Below are 15,568 nucleotides of genomic sequence, written 5' to 3' on the forward strand. Positions count from 1 at the left end.
GTTCTTTTGATAAATTATGTATTATTATGTGTTAACGGTCTGGTTTTTTCTTATAAATTTATGATCAGTATATTTTCGTTTATGAGCTCAATTTTTCCTTGGGGATAATGGCATAATTTTGTCGCATAATTTCCAGAGTTATGTGTGTGCTACACAACATTTACGGCCCCGTAATTTATAATATTATGAGTCGTTGGACACCCTAGGTTGTTATATAAAATACCATTTGTTACCTTTTACCTCCGGAGTTCAGTGCGCTCGACTTCGTGTGGAATCAAGTTACACAAGATTGAACTGAAGTTGCTTTAAAGTTTCTCAAAAATATTGATGCTAAAATTGCATTAGTTATTAAGATAGTGAAATATTATAGGCTCAATTTTTTAAAATAATGCGGTGTTGAAAATGTTATTAAAAGAGAATCTATACTTTTTTCCTATCTTCGGTGACAGTTGTGTTCCATGTTACTTATTGTATAAATATATTATTTTGTTCTTCATTCAATTAAACTAAGCGTATTACCCAGAAACTGTTCTTCATCTATCAAACCAAATGGTAATCGGAAGAGGCTATATTGTGGCTAGGTTAGATTTTCGCTTATTTTATTAATAGCTTTAAATGGACAGTTATTCCATTAATTTTTTGGAATTCTATTTGCCCTAGATTCTTTCAAAATGAATGGACATCTGCAATACAGAGATATAAACAGTTGTGTCTGTTCTCCTTTTCTCTCTCATATTTAGTACGAAAAGGAATTCGTAAGTCTTATGTCAAGATTGGAAAACTACTTTTTTGAACATAGAAAGGTTCCAATGTTAGTTTTAAATTCAGGTTTTTAAAAGTGTTTGCTCTTATATTGGACCTATAAATCAGTTTAAAAGGACTTTTTAATTTGAAGCTTTACTGTGAATCATTGTTAAAATGTGTATTATTCAAAGTATTGTCGTAGTTTGGTAAAGTACTCTTTCCCATCTTTCAGATTATTTACTGATTCTATCTTGCAAGAACGACATATATTTTGGAACTATCCACGAATAGATCCAATTCATGAATTGATTGACAAAGATACCAACTACGTTAGAATTTTTTTAAATTAATTACATCTTACATTCGATATGCTTAGTACCATCTTAATTTACAATTAAATTATTACTACTGTTCTGTTGTAATTGCACACGCAAGGCGAATGCGGGTTTCATACATAAGCATGTATTTCCCAAAATAAGAAATGAAGCGCAGCATTTGATGACCTTATCAGCAGTTTTCTTCAAATTGGGCATTTTCAACACCCTGAATTTGTTTTTCTTCACACTTCGACGAAATGACACATTTTGAAAAGTGAAGCTTGTCAATGAGGCTTCAAAATTAAGTTGATTGCCAAATGTGACCTAGGCGACTAATATGTAGTAACATAATTGTAAATCCTTTAAATAAATATATTTATTTCTAGGCCGATGTTATTCCATTAGGTATAGATATCACTACCATAATGGCGTGGACATTCTCTTTCAGAGCCGATTTTGTGGTGCTGGTGTGTCTCGATTCACATACGGCTCTTTTTGTCTTCGATTATCCATTATTGCAGATACAGTATAATATTTCATTTACGACTAAGTAGAGCAACAATTTCAACATGTCTCAGCTTTAAGTTTCTTGCTTCTAAATCATTCAAATGGCTTTCAAATATCTAGGACCAATTTAATGATCACCATTCGATAATACTGTTAAGTTCTCCTTTTGCATGTCTTTATCTAATGAAACCATGAATTATTCATCTTCATATTTTTGTAGTCCACCCCAAGGTTTCCTGTCTAAGACGTGAAAACAAACCACAACTTTAGAAGCGACGAATTTAAACGTTAAAACCGTGTTAAACAAAGCATGTTTTCAAATTTTGGCCCTTTTGGTGAAATAATAATTGTATAAAATTCCCCAGAAATACGCTTTTTGGGAATAAATTTTGATATATTTAACGCAACAAAAACTTACCAAATAAAAGATTAACAGGTGAATTGAAAAGTCCCTGGTCTGACACATAGAGGGCGCTACTAGAATTAAATCCATATGTTTTTTAGTTAGCCCTGACCCTCAAAAGATGCGTATATAAATTTTACAGCTGTGGGATCATTAGTTTGTGAGTTATAGTATTTTGAGTGAAACAACTTTTGTTATTGCGAAAAAAGTGGATAAAAAATAATTTCGCGTGTTGATAAAATATTGATTTTTGAAGAGAAAAAATACAGTTGAAGCAAAAACTTGGCTTGGTGCCGAGTTTCCGGACAATGACCCAGAAAAATCAACCATCAAGGATTGGCATGCTAAGTTTAGACGTGGTGAAATGAGCACCGAAGACTGTGAACGCAGTGGACGCCCAAAAGAGGTTGTTACCGACGAAAACATTAGAAAAACCACAACATGATTTTGTATAACCGTTGTTGAGTTGAAACTGAATGAAATAGCAGACACTTTAAAGATATCAACTGAACGTGTACATCATATCGTTCATGAATATTTGGTTATGAGAAAGCTCTGTGCAAGGAGGGTGCCTCGCGAGCTCATTTTTGACCAAAACAACGACGAGTTGATGATTTGGAGCAGTACTTGAAGATGATCAAGCGTAATACTCCCGAGTTTTTGTGTCGATATGTGACATGCCTCCATCATTTCACTCCGAAATCCAATCGACATTCATCTGAGTGGACTGCACATCATGAAGCCGCTCCAAAGCGTGGGAAAACGCAGCAGTCGGCTGGCCAGGTTATGGAGTCTGTATTTTGGAATGCGCATGAAATAACTTTCATTAACTACCATGAAACAGGAAGGATCATCAGTAGCGACTGTTACATAGCGTTATTGGACCGTTTGAGGACGAAATCGCCGAAATACGGCCGCATTTGAAGGAAAAGAAAGTGCTGCTTCACCAAGACAATGCACCGTGTGAAAAATCCATGAATTGGACTTCTAATTGCTTCCTCATCCACTGTATTTTCCAGATCTGGCCCCCAGCGACTATTTCCTGTTCTCAGATCTCAAAAGAATGCTCGCTGGGAAGAAATTTTCGTCGAATGAAGAGGTGATCGACGAAACTTAGGCCTATTTTGTAGAAAAGGACAAATCCTACTACAAAAATGGTATCGTATTACCCTTGAAGGGAATTATGTTGAATAAAAAAACTAATTTTGCCAAAAAATGTGTTTTACTAAGTTAGGCCGGGTACTTTTCAATTAACCTGTTATTGTTATTGTAAGAAATAATGTTTATAATATATTAATATTTTAGTGACATAATTTATATTAGCCCAATTTCATATTTGTTACACTTGAGCTCTAATATTGTCTTCATTTTGACGATTTTCATATAAAACTTTAAATGAAATATTGTTGCAGATTTGAGGAAGATATGATGACCTGTTAGATGATATGTTAAAATTTCCGACAACTCTATTGAGCGACTAAGCTGGAATAGATTTTAATAATTTGTGAAAAGTTGGAATCAAAAAGAAGTTTAATGTTTGAATTTACGTTTAATGGCATAGCCCGTATATTTCGAAGATATATACAAAGTAAATTGAATATATTTTCTTATACAGTATAGATAATAAAAATATACATCGCAGTTTGCAAAATACAAATAATTGGTTAACCATTGTTTTAAAAATAACAAAAGTAGTGTCACTCTTAGCAAAATAACTCACAAACTTATGAGTAGAATATCATAAAATTTCAACAGATTCCTATTGAAGGTTAGTACTAACTCAAAAAGTGTTGAATGCAATAAAACTAGCCCTATCTATATGTTAGACCCGGGATTTTTCAGCTTATGTGCTATTTTTTGTAGTTTTCTGCCCATGTATTATCTTCAGAAAGAGTAGTAGTAGAAAAAGTATAAATAATAAAAAATATATATCGTAGTTTGCAAAATATAAATAATTTACTCACCATTGTTTTGAAAATAACAAAATTATTGTCACTCTTAGCAAAATAACTCACAAACTTATGAGTAGAATATCATGAAATTTCAACAGATTGCTTTTGAAGATTAGTGCTAACTCAAAAAGTGGTGAATGCAATAAAACTAGCCCCATCTATATGTTAGACCCGGGATTTTTCAGCTTATGCTCTATTTTTTGTAGTTTTCAGTCCACGTATTATCATCAGAGATAATAGTAGTAGAAAAAGTACAAAAAGTACAAAAGAATATACGTAATATATCGTAGTTTGCAAAATATAAATAATTCATTAACCTTTGAAAGAAACTAAGGGGTGCAAAACTGATTTGGCAAAAGAGTCGAATCTGTGTTTTATTATCCTCTAAGAATTTACTCACTAGTATGCCGATTGCGAAAGAAACCATCCATTTAACACACAATTTATTTTTGGACAGAAGGCGGCCTTACTGCAAATCAAGATTGATTGGGGAGCTTCCATTGGCATTTTTTCTCCCAATATATATATACCAGATGGTGGCTTAGGCACCCTTATTTTATATAATTGAAAGTTAGATAATGAAATGTACGTAAGTATTGGTAATAATTTAAATCAGTGACGCAGTCTGACAATAGAAGAAAAGGTTCGGCGTATTAAAAGACTCAAATGAGTTATTTTAGGACTAGGGAATAATTTTATAACTAAATAATTAAGATAAAATAAGATTAAGATATAATAAATGTAAGTAAATTAAGAGATAAGATTAAGATATAATATATATATATAGGTAAATTAAGAGATAAGGTTAAGATATAATATATGTAGGTAAATTAAGAGATTTGAATACACTACTCACGAGATTATGTAAGGCGCGAAAGGATTTATAAGCTTAAATGTATTTTTCTGTCGATTGCAGTACCGAAAATACCAAGTTGTGAGTGGAAAAACTATTGGCCAGTGATGTATAATAGTTAAAATAAGGATTTTTATAGTGAAGCCTTAAATTTACTTAATTAAGTGTATAGTTTTATTGGAAGTAAGAATTAATAAACAGGGAGTGCAAACGAGCAACTACTTTAAACAATAACATAACAAATAAGCAAATATTCAATATTTTTAATCCGGCGTCCTGCATCGCCTTCTGATATAAATCCTTAATAATAACGAATCACTGTTAATAGGAAAAATCTCTTAATTTTTTAAATTAAGGGGGTGTGTTTCAAGTATTTTATTTTAGAAAATTTTTTACTAGAACATTTTTAAAGATTAAAGAATGTGTAAAAGAAAATATGAAAAATTCTAAATCCAAAAAGTTATCTGATGGGGGGAGGGGTTCAAAAAAGGCGCACCCACGTTGACACTATGGCAACCTTCCTAGTGATCCGAAACAAAAGCATAAGAAAATCCTTAATCTAGAAAAGTATTACTATCGCATAGAAGTCAAATATATTTTTTTCGCCAAATTCCGACCGTTCGAAAAAAAAAAACGAAATTTTTTTTCTGATTCATTATTATTTTGGGTTTCCTTGAGTTGTTTGGCGGTCTTTGATTATTGTATTTCAAAATATATTTTTAGTATACGAAAGGTTTTACACGGGAATGCGATTACAGATAGGCACAGTATGGAAGACGATTGATATGTTAAATAGGAATCGACCGAGCCGGTTTAGAGTCCGCGTTACTTAAACAGCTATATGTGTGACAAGATTTTGATTCGATATGGCATTTACGACTCATATACAAAATGAGCAAATTGCGGATGTGTCTCGTATGAACGGAGATTCTTAACACTTAAATCTATTTCGGCTGGAGTTCCAGAGGGTAAAAAAAGCAAGCAACTTGAGTAGTTAGTCGGAAGATAGTCTCAACTTACTCTCATAACAATATTAAGTTACCCAATATTTCGTTTAGAATCATGAAATAAGTTTTCTAAATCATAGTAAGGAGTAATACAGCTACTGGAGAACATGAAGGAAATTAAACGATTAAAGAGATCCACGCCACGCGAACTTGTTTCCTGAAAAGTGTATTCTTAACCTTAGTTTAATTTTGTTTTAATTTGGGAAATACGTACTCATTTATTTATCTCGTACTTGCCTTGATAGTGTGGTGCGAGTGAAACAGAACGGTGGTAATAAATTAATTTTTAAATTAAGATTATACTAAGTATGACTAAAATGAGATGAAATTAATAAAAAACTAAAACAACTATATTATAAAAATATAATTTAAACGTTGAAACCTCTTTTAAAAATTTGAAAAAGTCGATTTTTTTATACATAGTCTATCCAAAGTTGGAATACGTCATCTAAATTTATTGTACAAAACGTTGCAATATTTCCGTATCAACTATGAGTTTCAGCTCAGTTTGCCTTTCATATATAACAAAATTCTAGTTTAAATAAAATAATGAAAGTTTTTTTCAACATTATAGTACATCTAATGCATATATTATTGAATCATTTAAACTACAGTTAATTATACAGACACAAGCATTTATAGGTTAGAGTTGTTCTATTATATTTATATTGAACTATTTTCTACGCCACCCTTGAGGTAGAGTTCTAGGTGCGTTTTTTTATGTAGTGGTATCCTAATGGAGGCCTAATCCACCTAATTAACAATTTTATATCCAAGCAATTTTTATTATTTATTATAGTATTTTACCAAGTATTGTACTTTCAGTAGAGAGCATATTTACCTTTTTATGTTTAGTTTTTGTTTCCTTTGATCGTGTATTTTCCTGTCAAGTCATTTTTATATCACTGTATTTTTTATTTCTTCTGCTACTAACTACACCATTCCTGATAAAATTAGTCATTGAATTCTCCCTAATGCATTGTCCATATCTGCAAAACAGTTGGTATATTTTCTCTCCTTGCACATTCTAATCAAATGCTCTTGTATATTCTTAACAATTACACACATATCTAAAACGTCATAAATCTTTCACACTCAAGAATACGATTTCCTACAATCATCGTATACACCTTTATTTGTTTCCACTCTCATCAACTTGTCTTGGAAATAATTAGTATTGATTTATAACCTATATTCAAAAATTTTTACTCAAGTGAATAACTAAACTGTTCATTTCCATTCTATATAACGTTTGTTAATGACTATCATTTCTCATTTGTTCTTCAATGTGTCTGATCGAGGGCATCCAAACCGAAGGTGCCACTAACTTTTCCAGTTTCCAGCATGAAACACGATATATCTGCAATTTATTAATAAACGTTATGACTATGAAAACCTTACCAATTACAATTCCAACGTTTACATTTTTCCATCAACTATATTTATTATCTTCTTGCCATGAGTGAGCGTTGGGTATATTGGTCCCATTCTCAAATATCCATGTCTCATCTAAATACACAAATTGAAATAATAAGATTTCTGATTTTTTTGTATGCTTTTAAAAACAATGTCTTAAAGTTCCATTGGGCCTCTTTGATACTTTTTGGCCTAACAGTATCCTCTGCAATAATATTAAATTATGGTTATATTGGAAATACTACTTACTGTTCCTACATTTCATATATTTGATCTTTTGTTGTGCTAACATCAAGCTGATCTTGATTCGTCACTCGCATCGTATGAGAACATTATCTCGTTCCTGTTCGAAGTAACTGATTAGAAAGGTAATCTGTTCGGTCTGGCATTGGTGTTTTTAATAAGAGTAATAATAAGCAGCGATTTGAAATTTATCAAAACAAACAATGCATTTAGACAACGTTTGCCGGTTTATAACCCTTATCACTATTGTTTTAAAGAATTATTCATTCGTTTGATAAAGGAATAGCTTTATCTATACTTATATTTTTTACGTATCAGATAGTATTAAATATTTTTTTAACTAAAATAAAATGAGAAGGAAAATATTGTCTGATTCTAAAACGAATTTACAAATTACGGCATTACATTAAATATATTGATGATGTATGTTCAAAGCAACTTTGAATAGACTATGTATAAAATTTTATATATTATTACAGAAAGTGTCACGTTTGTTAACCTTATAGTTCAACAATATTTCTACGATTGATTGAACCCTTTAGTAACGGCTAAATGTACTTTTATTAATTTCGAATTTATAACTTAAGATTTTTCCATCCCTCGTCGTTTAACGAAGTTTTCCGAGAAGTTTGATAAAATATCGCGGCGTTCGAAAATTCATTAAGCAAACGAAATTTTTTATCGCCCTATTTAATTTCACCGAATCCCAATTAAGGTTGGCAGCCGTTCAATTTTCGGGTTATAATTTTTTTTCAGTGTAATAAATCGACTATTTTCCAATTGTAATTTTTAAGATATATTCATCGCTGATGAATAAGATGAATAAAACCGTTTTCAGCGGAGGGGAGATGATTGATTAACAATAACAATAAAAAGTACACTAAGAAATGTTTTAAATTTTTTCAGTTTAATTTTTATTACTCGAGGTTTTTAGCTAAATTAAACCTAGATTATGTTATTAAATATACTTTTTCTGTTGCTATAGGTCTCTTCATTTTTGAAAATTATATGTATGTAATATAAAAACCCAATTTTCTGTTATTCTAATTATATTTTTATTTTTCATTTGACTTAAAAACAATTTTACATATTTTTCAAGTATTAAGTGTCAAGAACCAAGGTGTTAGTCAGTGAGTAAAGATACTAATCATGGAATGCTTAAAATTGCCTTTCTGAAAATCATTAATTTGTTGTTTAATTTGAATAAATCTGCTGGCGAGGCCTGTCCAAGAGTTTTAACATGGTGACTTTCTGACATATCTCAATTGTTGACTTTGGTTTTAATGATTTAAAAGTGATGTTTTTTATGTCAATAACAAAATACGACCTGGAGAGGCAAGAAGCCTAAAAGACTATGAACTGCATTATTTGTTGAGTTACCACATGAATTAACTAAAAATACAATTTCCACTGACACTTCAGCATTGACATTTCATTGATTTCCAGGTAAAAAGTATCTGTCTATAGTATAATGTAATTTGTGATGTTATGTCGATCAACTATGATAATCCCATATGGAAAAGGTCTAGCAGTGCCATCTACATCGACACCGAAGCCAAATATTTATGGTCATAGACTTTTTCTTTACATATAGTATGTGTTACGAATTCTCAATAAATGTTTTTGAAAGGAGAAATAATTAGTAAAATGCATGCAAGCAACATAAAATATTAAAACCAGTAGAAAGGAAAGGAAGCCTTATGAAAATACATTGGGCAAATATATTATGACATGTGATAGATAGACTGGGTTTTTCATGCGTTAAGATAAAAAGGTAAAAATAAAAATTTAAAAATTCAGTTATACGATATCATCTTTATTAAAGTCATCTGATGTCTCATCATTTTTACATTAAACTGCAACCAGTCAATTATAGAAAACTAATTAATTATACAAATGGATCCACGCCAATTAACTGAAGAAAACAAAACAATGCTTCGTTAAATTGTGAATTATTTGATTAGTAGGCGGTAAATTAACTATTATTGATCGATCTATTATATGCGATGCAGAAAATAAATTGATTATGATAACCTTTGAAGTTCTAAATAATGAATAATGAATAAGTACGTTGCGTTGATACATTATTTTTAAAATTCTTCGCGAAGAAAGGGTATTGTTAGTAAAACAGGTCAATTGGTGAGCTGAAAAGTTGTCTTTGGTTAATACACTAATAATGTGCAACAATCGTCAGTCAGAGTCATCCAGTGAATAAATATTCAAAATTTATTATTTTTTATTTATTTTTTTAAATATATTTTAAAGTCTCCTTTTACCAACTAGGGGTTTATCTGGACTGGGCTTACAATTTAACGTGGCTCCGAACCACGGTCATCAGCAATTAAACCTACCGACTGGCGAGTGGCCAACTTTAGAAATAATCCCAGAAGACCTAAGGTCTTACCCAGCCTGGTTACTGGCATAACTGGGATCATCTTGTCTAGGATAATCACAAATTTTAAACAATCACAAACATAAATTTACAACCATGTCCCAGCAGGATTAGAACCCGCGGCTATCGCAACAGTAAGAGGACCGTCCTATCACCTTTACCACTGCGTCACCAAACCGGCCAAAATTTATTGTTGTGGTATATAATTTAAATATTGTTAAATATGTTAAGAGTTAAGTTTATTTTATTTGTTTGCAACCAATTATATTTTTGGTACGGTTAAATAATTTAATATTAAGTTATTTTATCATGCTACATTTTTTGATTATATTTTTGAAATAAAATTGTTGAAAAAACAGAATATTGATGATTCTTAAAAATTACTCTAACAGTACAAGTTTTTCCATGAACCAATTGCCGCTGTACGATTGAAAATAAATTGAAACTAACGGCTATTCTTTATTTATATTATTTTCTATATTTTCTATATTTTCACACATTTTTTTATTGAGAGATAGAGTTTTTAGTTAAAATTTGAAAGTTGCTATTATAACGTTCAGCTTAAAGCGATTGAAAGGGTATCGAAACTAACACACAATATCTGTAAATAGTCAGATCTTTCTCAGCAGTAAGCAAATTTAAAGAAGAATATACCTATGTGCATAATAATTGCACCAACATCCCATGACGTATTTGTTACGCTTTTGGTATAAAATGTTGCTGCACATGATACAATTTTATATATCAGCATATAAATAAAATTATTTAAAGATATAATATTATAATTTACCTAGAAAGCCTACTAGAATTGTTTATTTTTAAAATAGAAAAGATCTAAGCAATATTTTAAAAATCTCTAATATCAATAATTTATGATTTATTTAAGGGAAGCTTTTTTCTAGTAAGTATATATATATATGTATACTTATGTATACATATTTATATATATACATATATATGTATTGTAAGTAAATAATATGTTTAAATAAAGTAATATTACTTAACAAGTTTTATCAATATATTATATACTTAACCAGACAGCCTTGGATTTACATAACTCAAATTCATGGTTGGTAATTTACGTTAGACTACAACTAATGACGACTTTAGTAAAAATCTTGAACTTAGCGACGATGGCGTTACAAAGATCATCATACATAACAAACAGAAATATATTAAAAACAAAACGTTTTCTTAAATAATTAATTAAATTTTTAATACATTTATATTAATACTTTATTATATAATATATTCCAATAAAATTACCTGTCAGTTTTTTCCTGGTTTCAATAATATGCTAAAATCATCTCCGTCGCTGCAAATTAATTCATTAATGTCGCGTTATTTGAAATGACGAAGCAATCTGCAATCAGTCGTCCCCTCTCGTCTTAGTATCCAAAGACGACAGTCCCCCCGCGCGGCCCAGTAAATGAATGAAAATGCGACTTTTAAAGGTAATCTTCTTATAATTAAACACCTATTCAAATTCAATAGGGAGGAAATGAGATTCCTTAAATCCAAGTCATTAAGGCGTACACCAATATCGCGCCAGCGGATCGCTTGATTGCGATCGCATCTCGTCTTTTTAAAGATTTATGTCTTTAGAAATTCGACAGCATATATATAAGACGGTATTTTATGCATGTTATTATGGTTATCAGAAAATAAGTGAAAATAATCGCAGAGAATATATTTTTGGGATACATGTCTAATATAAAATATATAATAAAAAATTATGTGGATGACCTCTACATGAATTTTTAAAAAGTTTGCATATAAAAAGTGACCACTTTTATGTTTCCTATAGAGTGTGAATTTTCTTTTAAGCAGAATCATGATCATATTTTCGGAATCTACATTTCTAAAAATTTTCTAAGAAATATAATATATAAAGAAGAATATGAATAACACTCCAAATATGTGCGTGAGGTAGTCGTTTCGTTCGAACTGAAATGTTTGTATGGATACCAGTCTTATTTCTATATTACTTCAACAATTTTTAGCTGTAGTTAGAAACTCTAATTTGTTTTGATGATGTCAGGTTCCTTACACAGGCTGTTGTTGGTAGGAACTATAAATAACTTGTGCATTTTCATTCCAAGACAGAAAAAAGTGTTTGATATCATTTGAGGTTGAGCTTATTTTACTTATTGTGCAATATAAGTTCCTACTAATTGTGTTCTTGCTTCAGTTGTCAAATATAATGCAAATTTATATTTGCTATAAGGAAATTGGTTTAGTTTTACAAGTCTGCATAAAGTTAACATATATACAAGATTCGAATGCCAACCAAACAGAAGAAAATGGGCTTCTAACGTTACCGAAGGACAATATTATCTCAATATATAGAAAATATTAATTAAATATATGCCTTCAACAAGGTGTAAATCAAATCACATTATGTTTATATTATAAAAAGATAATATCAATTATCTGGTTTCTTGTATATCAAATATTTCGATACTTCACCACTAACTGTAACATTAAAACGATGAAGAAGAAATTTTGAAATATTTGAAATGACACTTACCAATAGTCAATATATGAGCCCATATGTTGTCGCTGAAGTTACGTAATGTAAAAGAAACCAATAAAAAAATCTTGTTTAATAATTCATTGGATTGTTAACATGTTAAAGCAAAACATAGATTTTGTAAAGTACTTGATAAAGTTTTGCTGGATAATTAAAATAAACTTCAAAATTTCAATATCCATATATTTTAATTACAAATTTATTTTATATATATCTCAATATTCCAAATATATCAAGGTAATTTGGTACAATACCGTATATAATTTCTCGTTCTATAAAGCTGCTAAACGCTAAAAAAATCCATCATCAAATGTATATTATATAAACTTTTTTATTTTGTAGTTACTATCAACTATATAAAATTATTATTTTGAAGCTTTGTCATGTACATTTGCAGTTATATCTCCAAATTACCATCATAACATTTTTTTAGTAGGTTTGTCTTCGACATAGTTTTGATATGCAAATAATCAATGGAAATTTGATTTCAGTAATATTATTCTTACAGTTCCCAGTTGGTGATTGTTTTATTATTAGGTATTATTTAGGCTTATTACCCCACTGCATATTTTCTTCCTGTTGGTAGTACAATAAATAAAATAAAATCGAAGCTTGCTCAAGGAAATGCTCAGATGTTTAAATAACAAAGTTATAGCCATAGAGAAATAGAGACTAAACTTTTTAGGAAATTTTGGGGAATGAAATTTAGGAAATGTTTCGCTACGTCCAACTTATCGATTTAGGATGTGTTGCGTACCCGAGTACACAAATGGTAAACAAATGTGGAATCATTTTCGTTCGAAAAAGTATTTGGCTGTCATTAAAAAATGTTTGATAATGTTAAATATCCCAAACCTATTGGATTAAGTATCAAGTATTAAGTAAGATCAAGCGGCTATATAGTTTTCTTCTTGGATCAATAGTTATAGCTCCAATAAAATACCTCTTCAATGCAAATCTATTAAGAATGGATTAACCGATATTCAATACACGAGCAGTTTTGGTGTAAAATTTATTTCCCAAGTAAGAACATATTTGCTAAAGTGTCATCAATTTAATAACTATATTGAGGGGTTCGTTTCATTAAAGAAAAAAAAGTGTAATCATCCAAATAAATATATTGGCTTAAAGCTACTTAACCAAGATAAATTTTGTTGGGTTCAGGTATATACATCCTTGGCTTGTATGTTTTAGAAATCATTTGGAGCGCTTAACATAAGTTAATTTTTTTCATCTCATCGGACTTTAGGAAATTGTGAAGAGGATGAAGGTGAATGCTCTTTAAATAATGCACATTCTATGTTAGCGGGAGATGATTATATATATATATATATATATATATATATATATATATATATATATATAAAAGTTTGTTTATGATTATATATATATATATATATATATATATATATATATATATATATATATATATATATATATATATATATATAATGTAGATTTAAATAGGCCAATAAAATTACTTGAACAGCCGATATAACCCCATCTGGTTGTTAGGCAAAGCAAAACTATTCGGCAGAGATCCGTATTGAGTTGACTCTGTATTACTCTATGATTATAGCTAAGAAACGTGTGACATCAATGTTTCGTAAGGCTTCTGATTTGTGTTTAATATAGCAAATTTTTAAATTTACTGCTGTCATTTTTACAACAATATTAGTAATCACACTTGCAATTCAAAAATAAATCCTCTTTTGAATCAGTCCATCCTATTATAAATCAATATTTTGTGATTCTTTATTAGGGTCATCATGTCTATTGCGAAATCTATGAACTTGTCATTTGCTTCGAACAGTAAATTTATCTATAAAAAGGGACATTAAATACATCGAAAATATTTCGAAAGCGTAAAAAATCCGGCACAAGAATGACAGAATGCACCGAATGTGCACATGGAACATAAAAAAGAAATTCCTAAATTACTGCTTAGCTTAATCATATAGTATCAATCCGAGTAATACTTATTAGGATCAAAACATTTAAAAATATATGTATTTTTAAACGAACTATCTTTCAAATCCTTGTTAAAACGTACGAAATAAAATCAGTATTCTGATGGTTTGGCTCAAATCCCGAAATGTTTTCTCTTGAGTAGAGAGTTCGTTGTGAACTGTAATATGATCTCCAATTCCTAACCGTCTCTGTTAAATAATGTCAAAACTTACAAATATGGTAGAACTTTAACAAATTTATTACAGACATTCTGGTAATTATTATTGAAGCTGTTATTAATATAGCATAACATAAGTTATGTGATATCTTGTAATATGTATATGAGTATTAATCGTAATAATAAATAGACATTATCATGTATTTCTGAGAAATGTAGAATAGTTAATGTATAGAAAATATAGGACTTAATTCATCCACATTATATGTAATCTACTGTTACATGTTTTAACGATGTCTCTGGAAATTTCTAGACGATATTTCAAGGAAAATGGTAATTCTTTTATGGTGGTCAATATATCCCATCATATATCAGTGTTCATTATCATCATCATCTCCCATCATAGAGTGTTGATAAAAATAATATACGAAAGGTAGGTCTTCTGAGTATAGTAAATAAAGGAGGGCATTTCATTTAAGTGTTCTCATATGTTAGTTTTTGCTGACTTTGCATCATGTCGCTTAATATTGCGATATTATAACTTGATCACATTTTTAAGCTTCTTGGCTAAGAACATAGTAACCGTAATCTTAATGATAATATCCTGATCTTGTTCTCAGTACTATATATGAAGAGGAGTACCTAGTTAAATAAATATAAAATCCAGCTAATATAAGTGTCATGTGAGTTTGATCAGTTTTACCTTAAATATTAAAATTATTATTTTTAGTCTAATCGTAGATCAAAGACGGTTGTTAAGGAAAAATACAATATTTTTTAAACCTCATAACTTATTTAAATTTTATTTTATTAATTATGTATTGATAATTTACAATTAATATTAACAAAGAGTTAATTAAAAACAAATAGAAACTTGACTTACGATCTAAAGTCAACGGTATGAAGTAACCGTTTCTTTTAAATCCGTGACATTTTACTTACGCAACCATTTCGTTTAATATCGAGAAATAATTAATTGAATCGGAGGGAAACTAATTAAACTTCCTAAATAACTCTTGTTCGATTAATCGCTTAAACAAAACCGATCTTTGTCGTCGTCGGGCAAGTCTCGA

General features: G+C 29.9%; 1 protein-coding gene and 1 long non-coding RNA gene across 12 annotated transcripts in view; one reads left to right on the top strand and one right to left on the bottom strand.

Moving 5' to 3' along the window:
* Cngl (Cyclic nucleotide-gated ion channel-like) overlaps window positions 1–15,568 on the top strand; it is a 444,433-nt gene that overhangs the window by 229,819 nt on the left and 199,046 nt on the right. The gene's annotated exons all lie outside the window — the stretch shown is intronic.
* Window positions 6,388–7,586, bottom strand: LOC143192542 (uncharacterized). 5 transcript variants are annotated; one of them, XR_013004807.1, is made up of 4 exons: window positions 7,458–7,586; window positions 7,207–7,404; window positions 6,625–7,143; window positions 6,388–6,536 (listed from the first exon to the last, which is right to left on the bottom strand). It is a non-coding gene; the product is annotated as an uncharacterized LOC143192542 (long non-coding RNA). The 5 variants fall into 5 exon arrangements; XR_013004804.1 differs by having other exon boundaries at window positions 6,625–6,772; window positions 7,185–7,404; XR_013004805.1 differs by having other exon boundaries at window positions 6,625–6,772; window positions 7,011–7,404.

This window comes from Rhynchophorus ferrugineus, unplaced genomic scaffold (genome assembly GCF_030347505.1).
Source record: "Rhynchophorus ferrugineus isolate W39M unplaced genomic scaffold, kcgeb_rfMv2 rfM3, whole genome shotgun sequence".
Lineage (NCBI taxonomy): Eukaryota > Metazoa > Arthropoda > Insecta > Coleoptera > Curculionidae > Rhynchophorus > Rhynchophorus ferrugineus.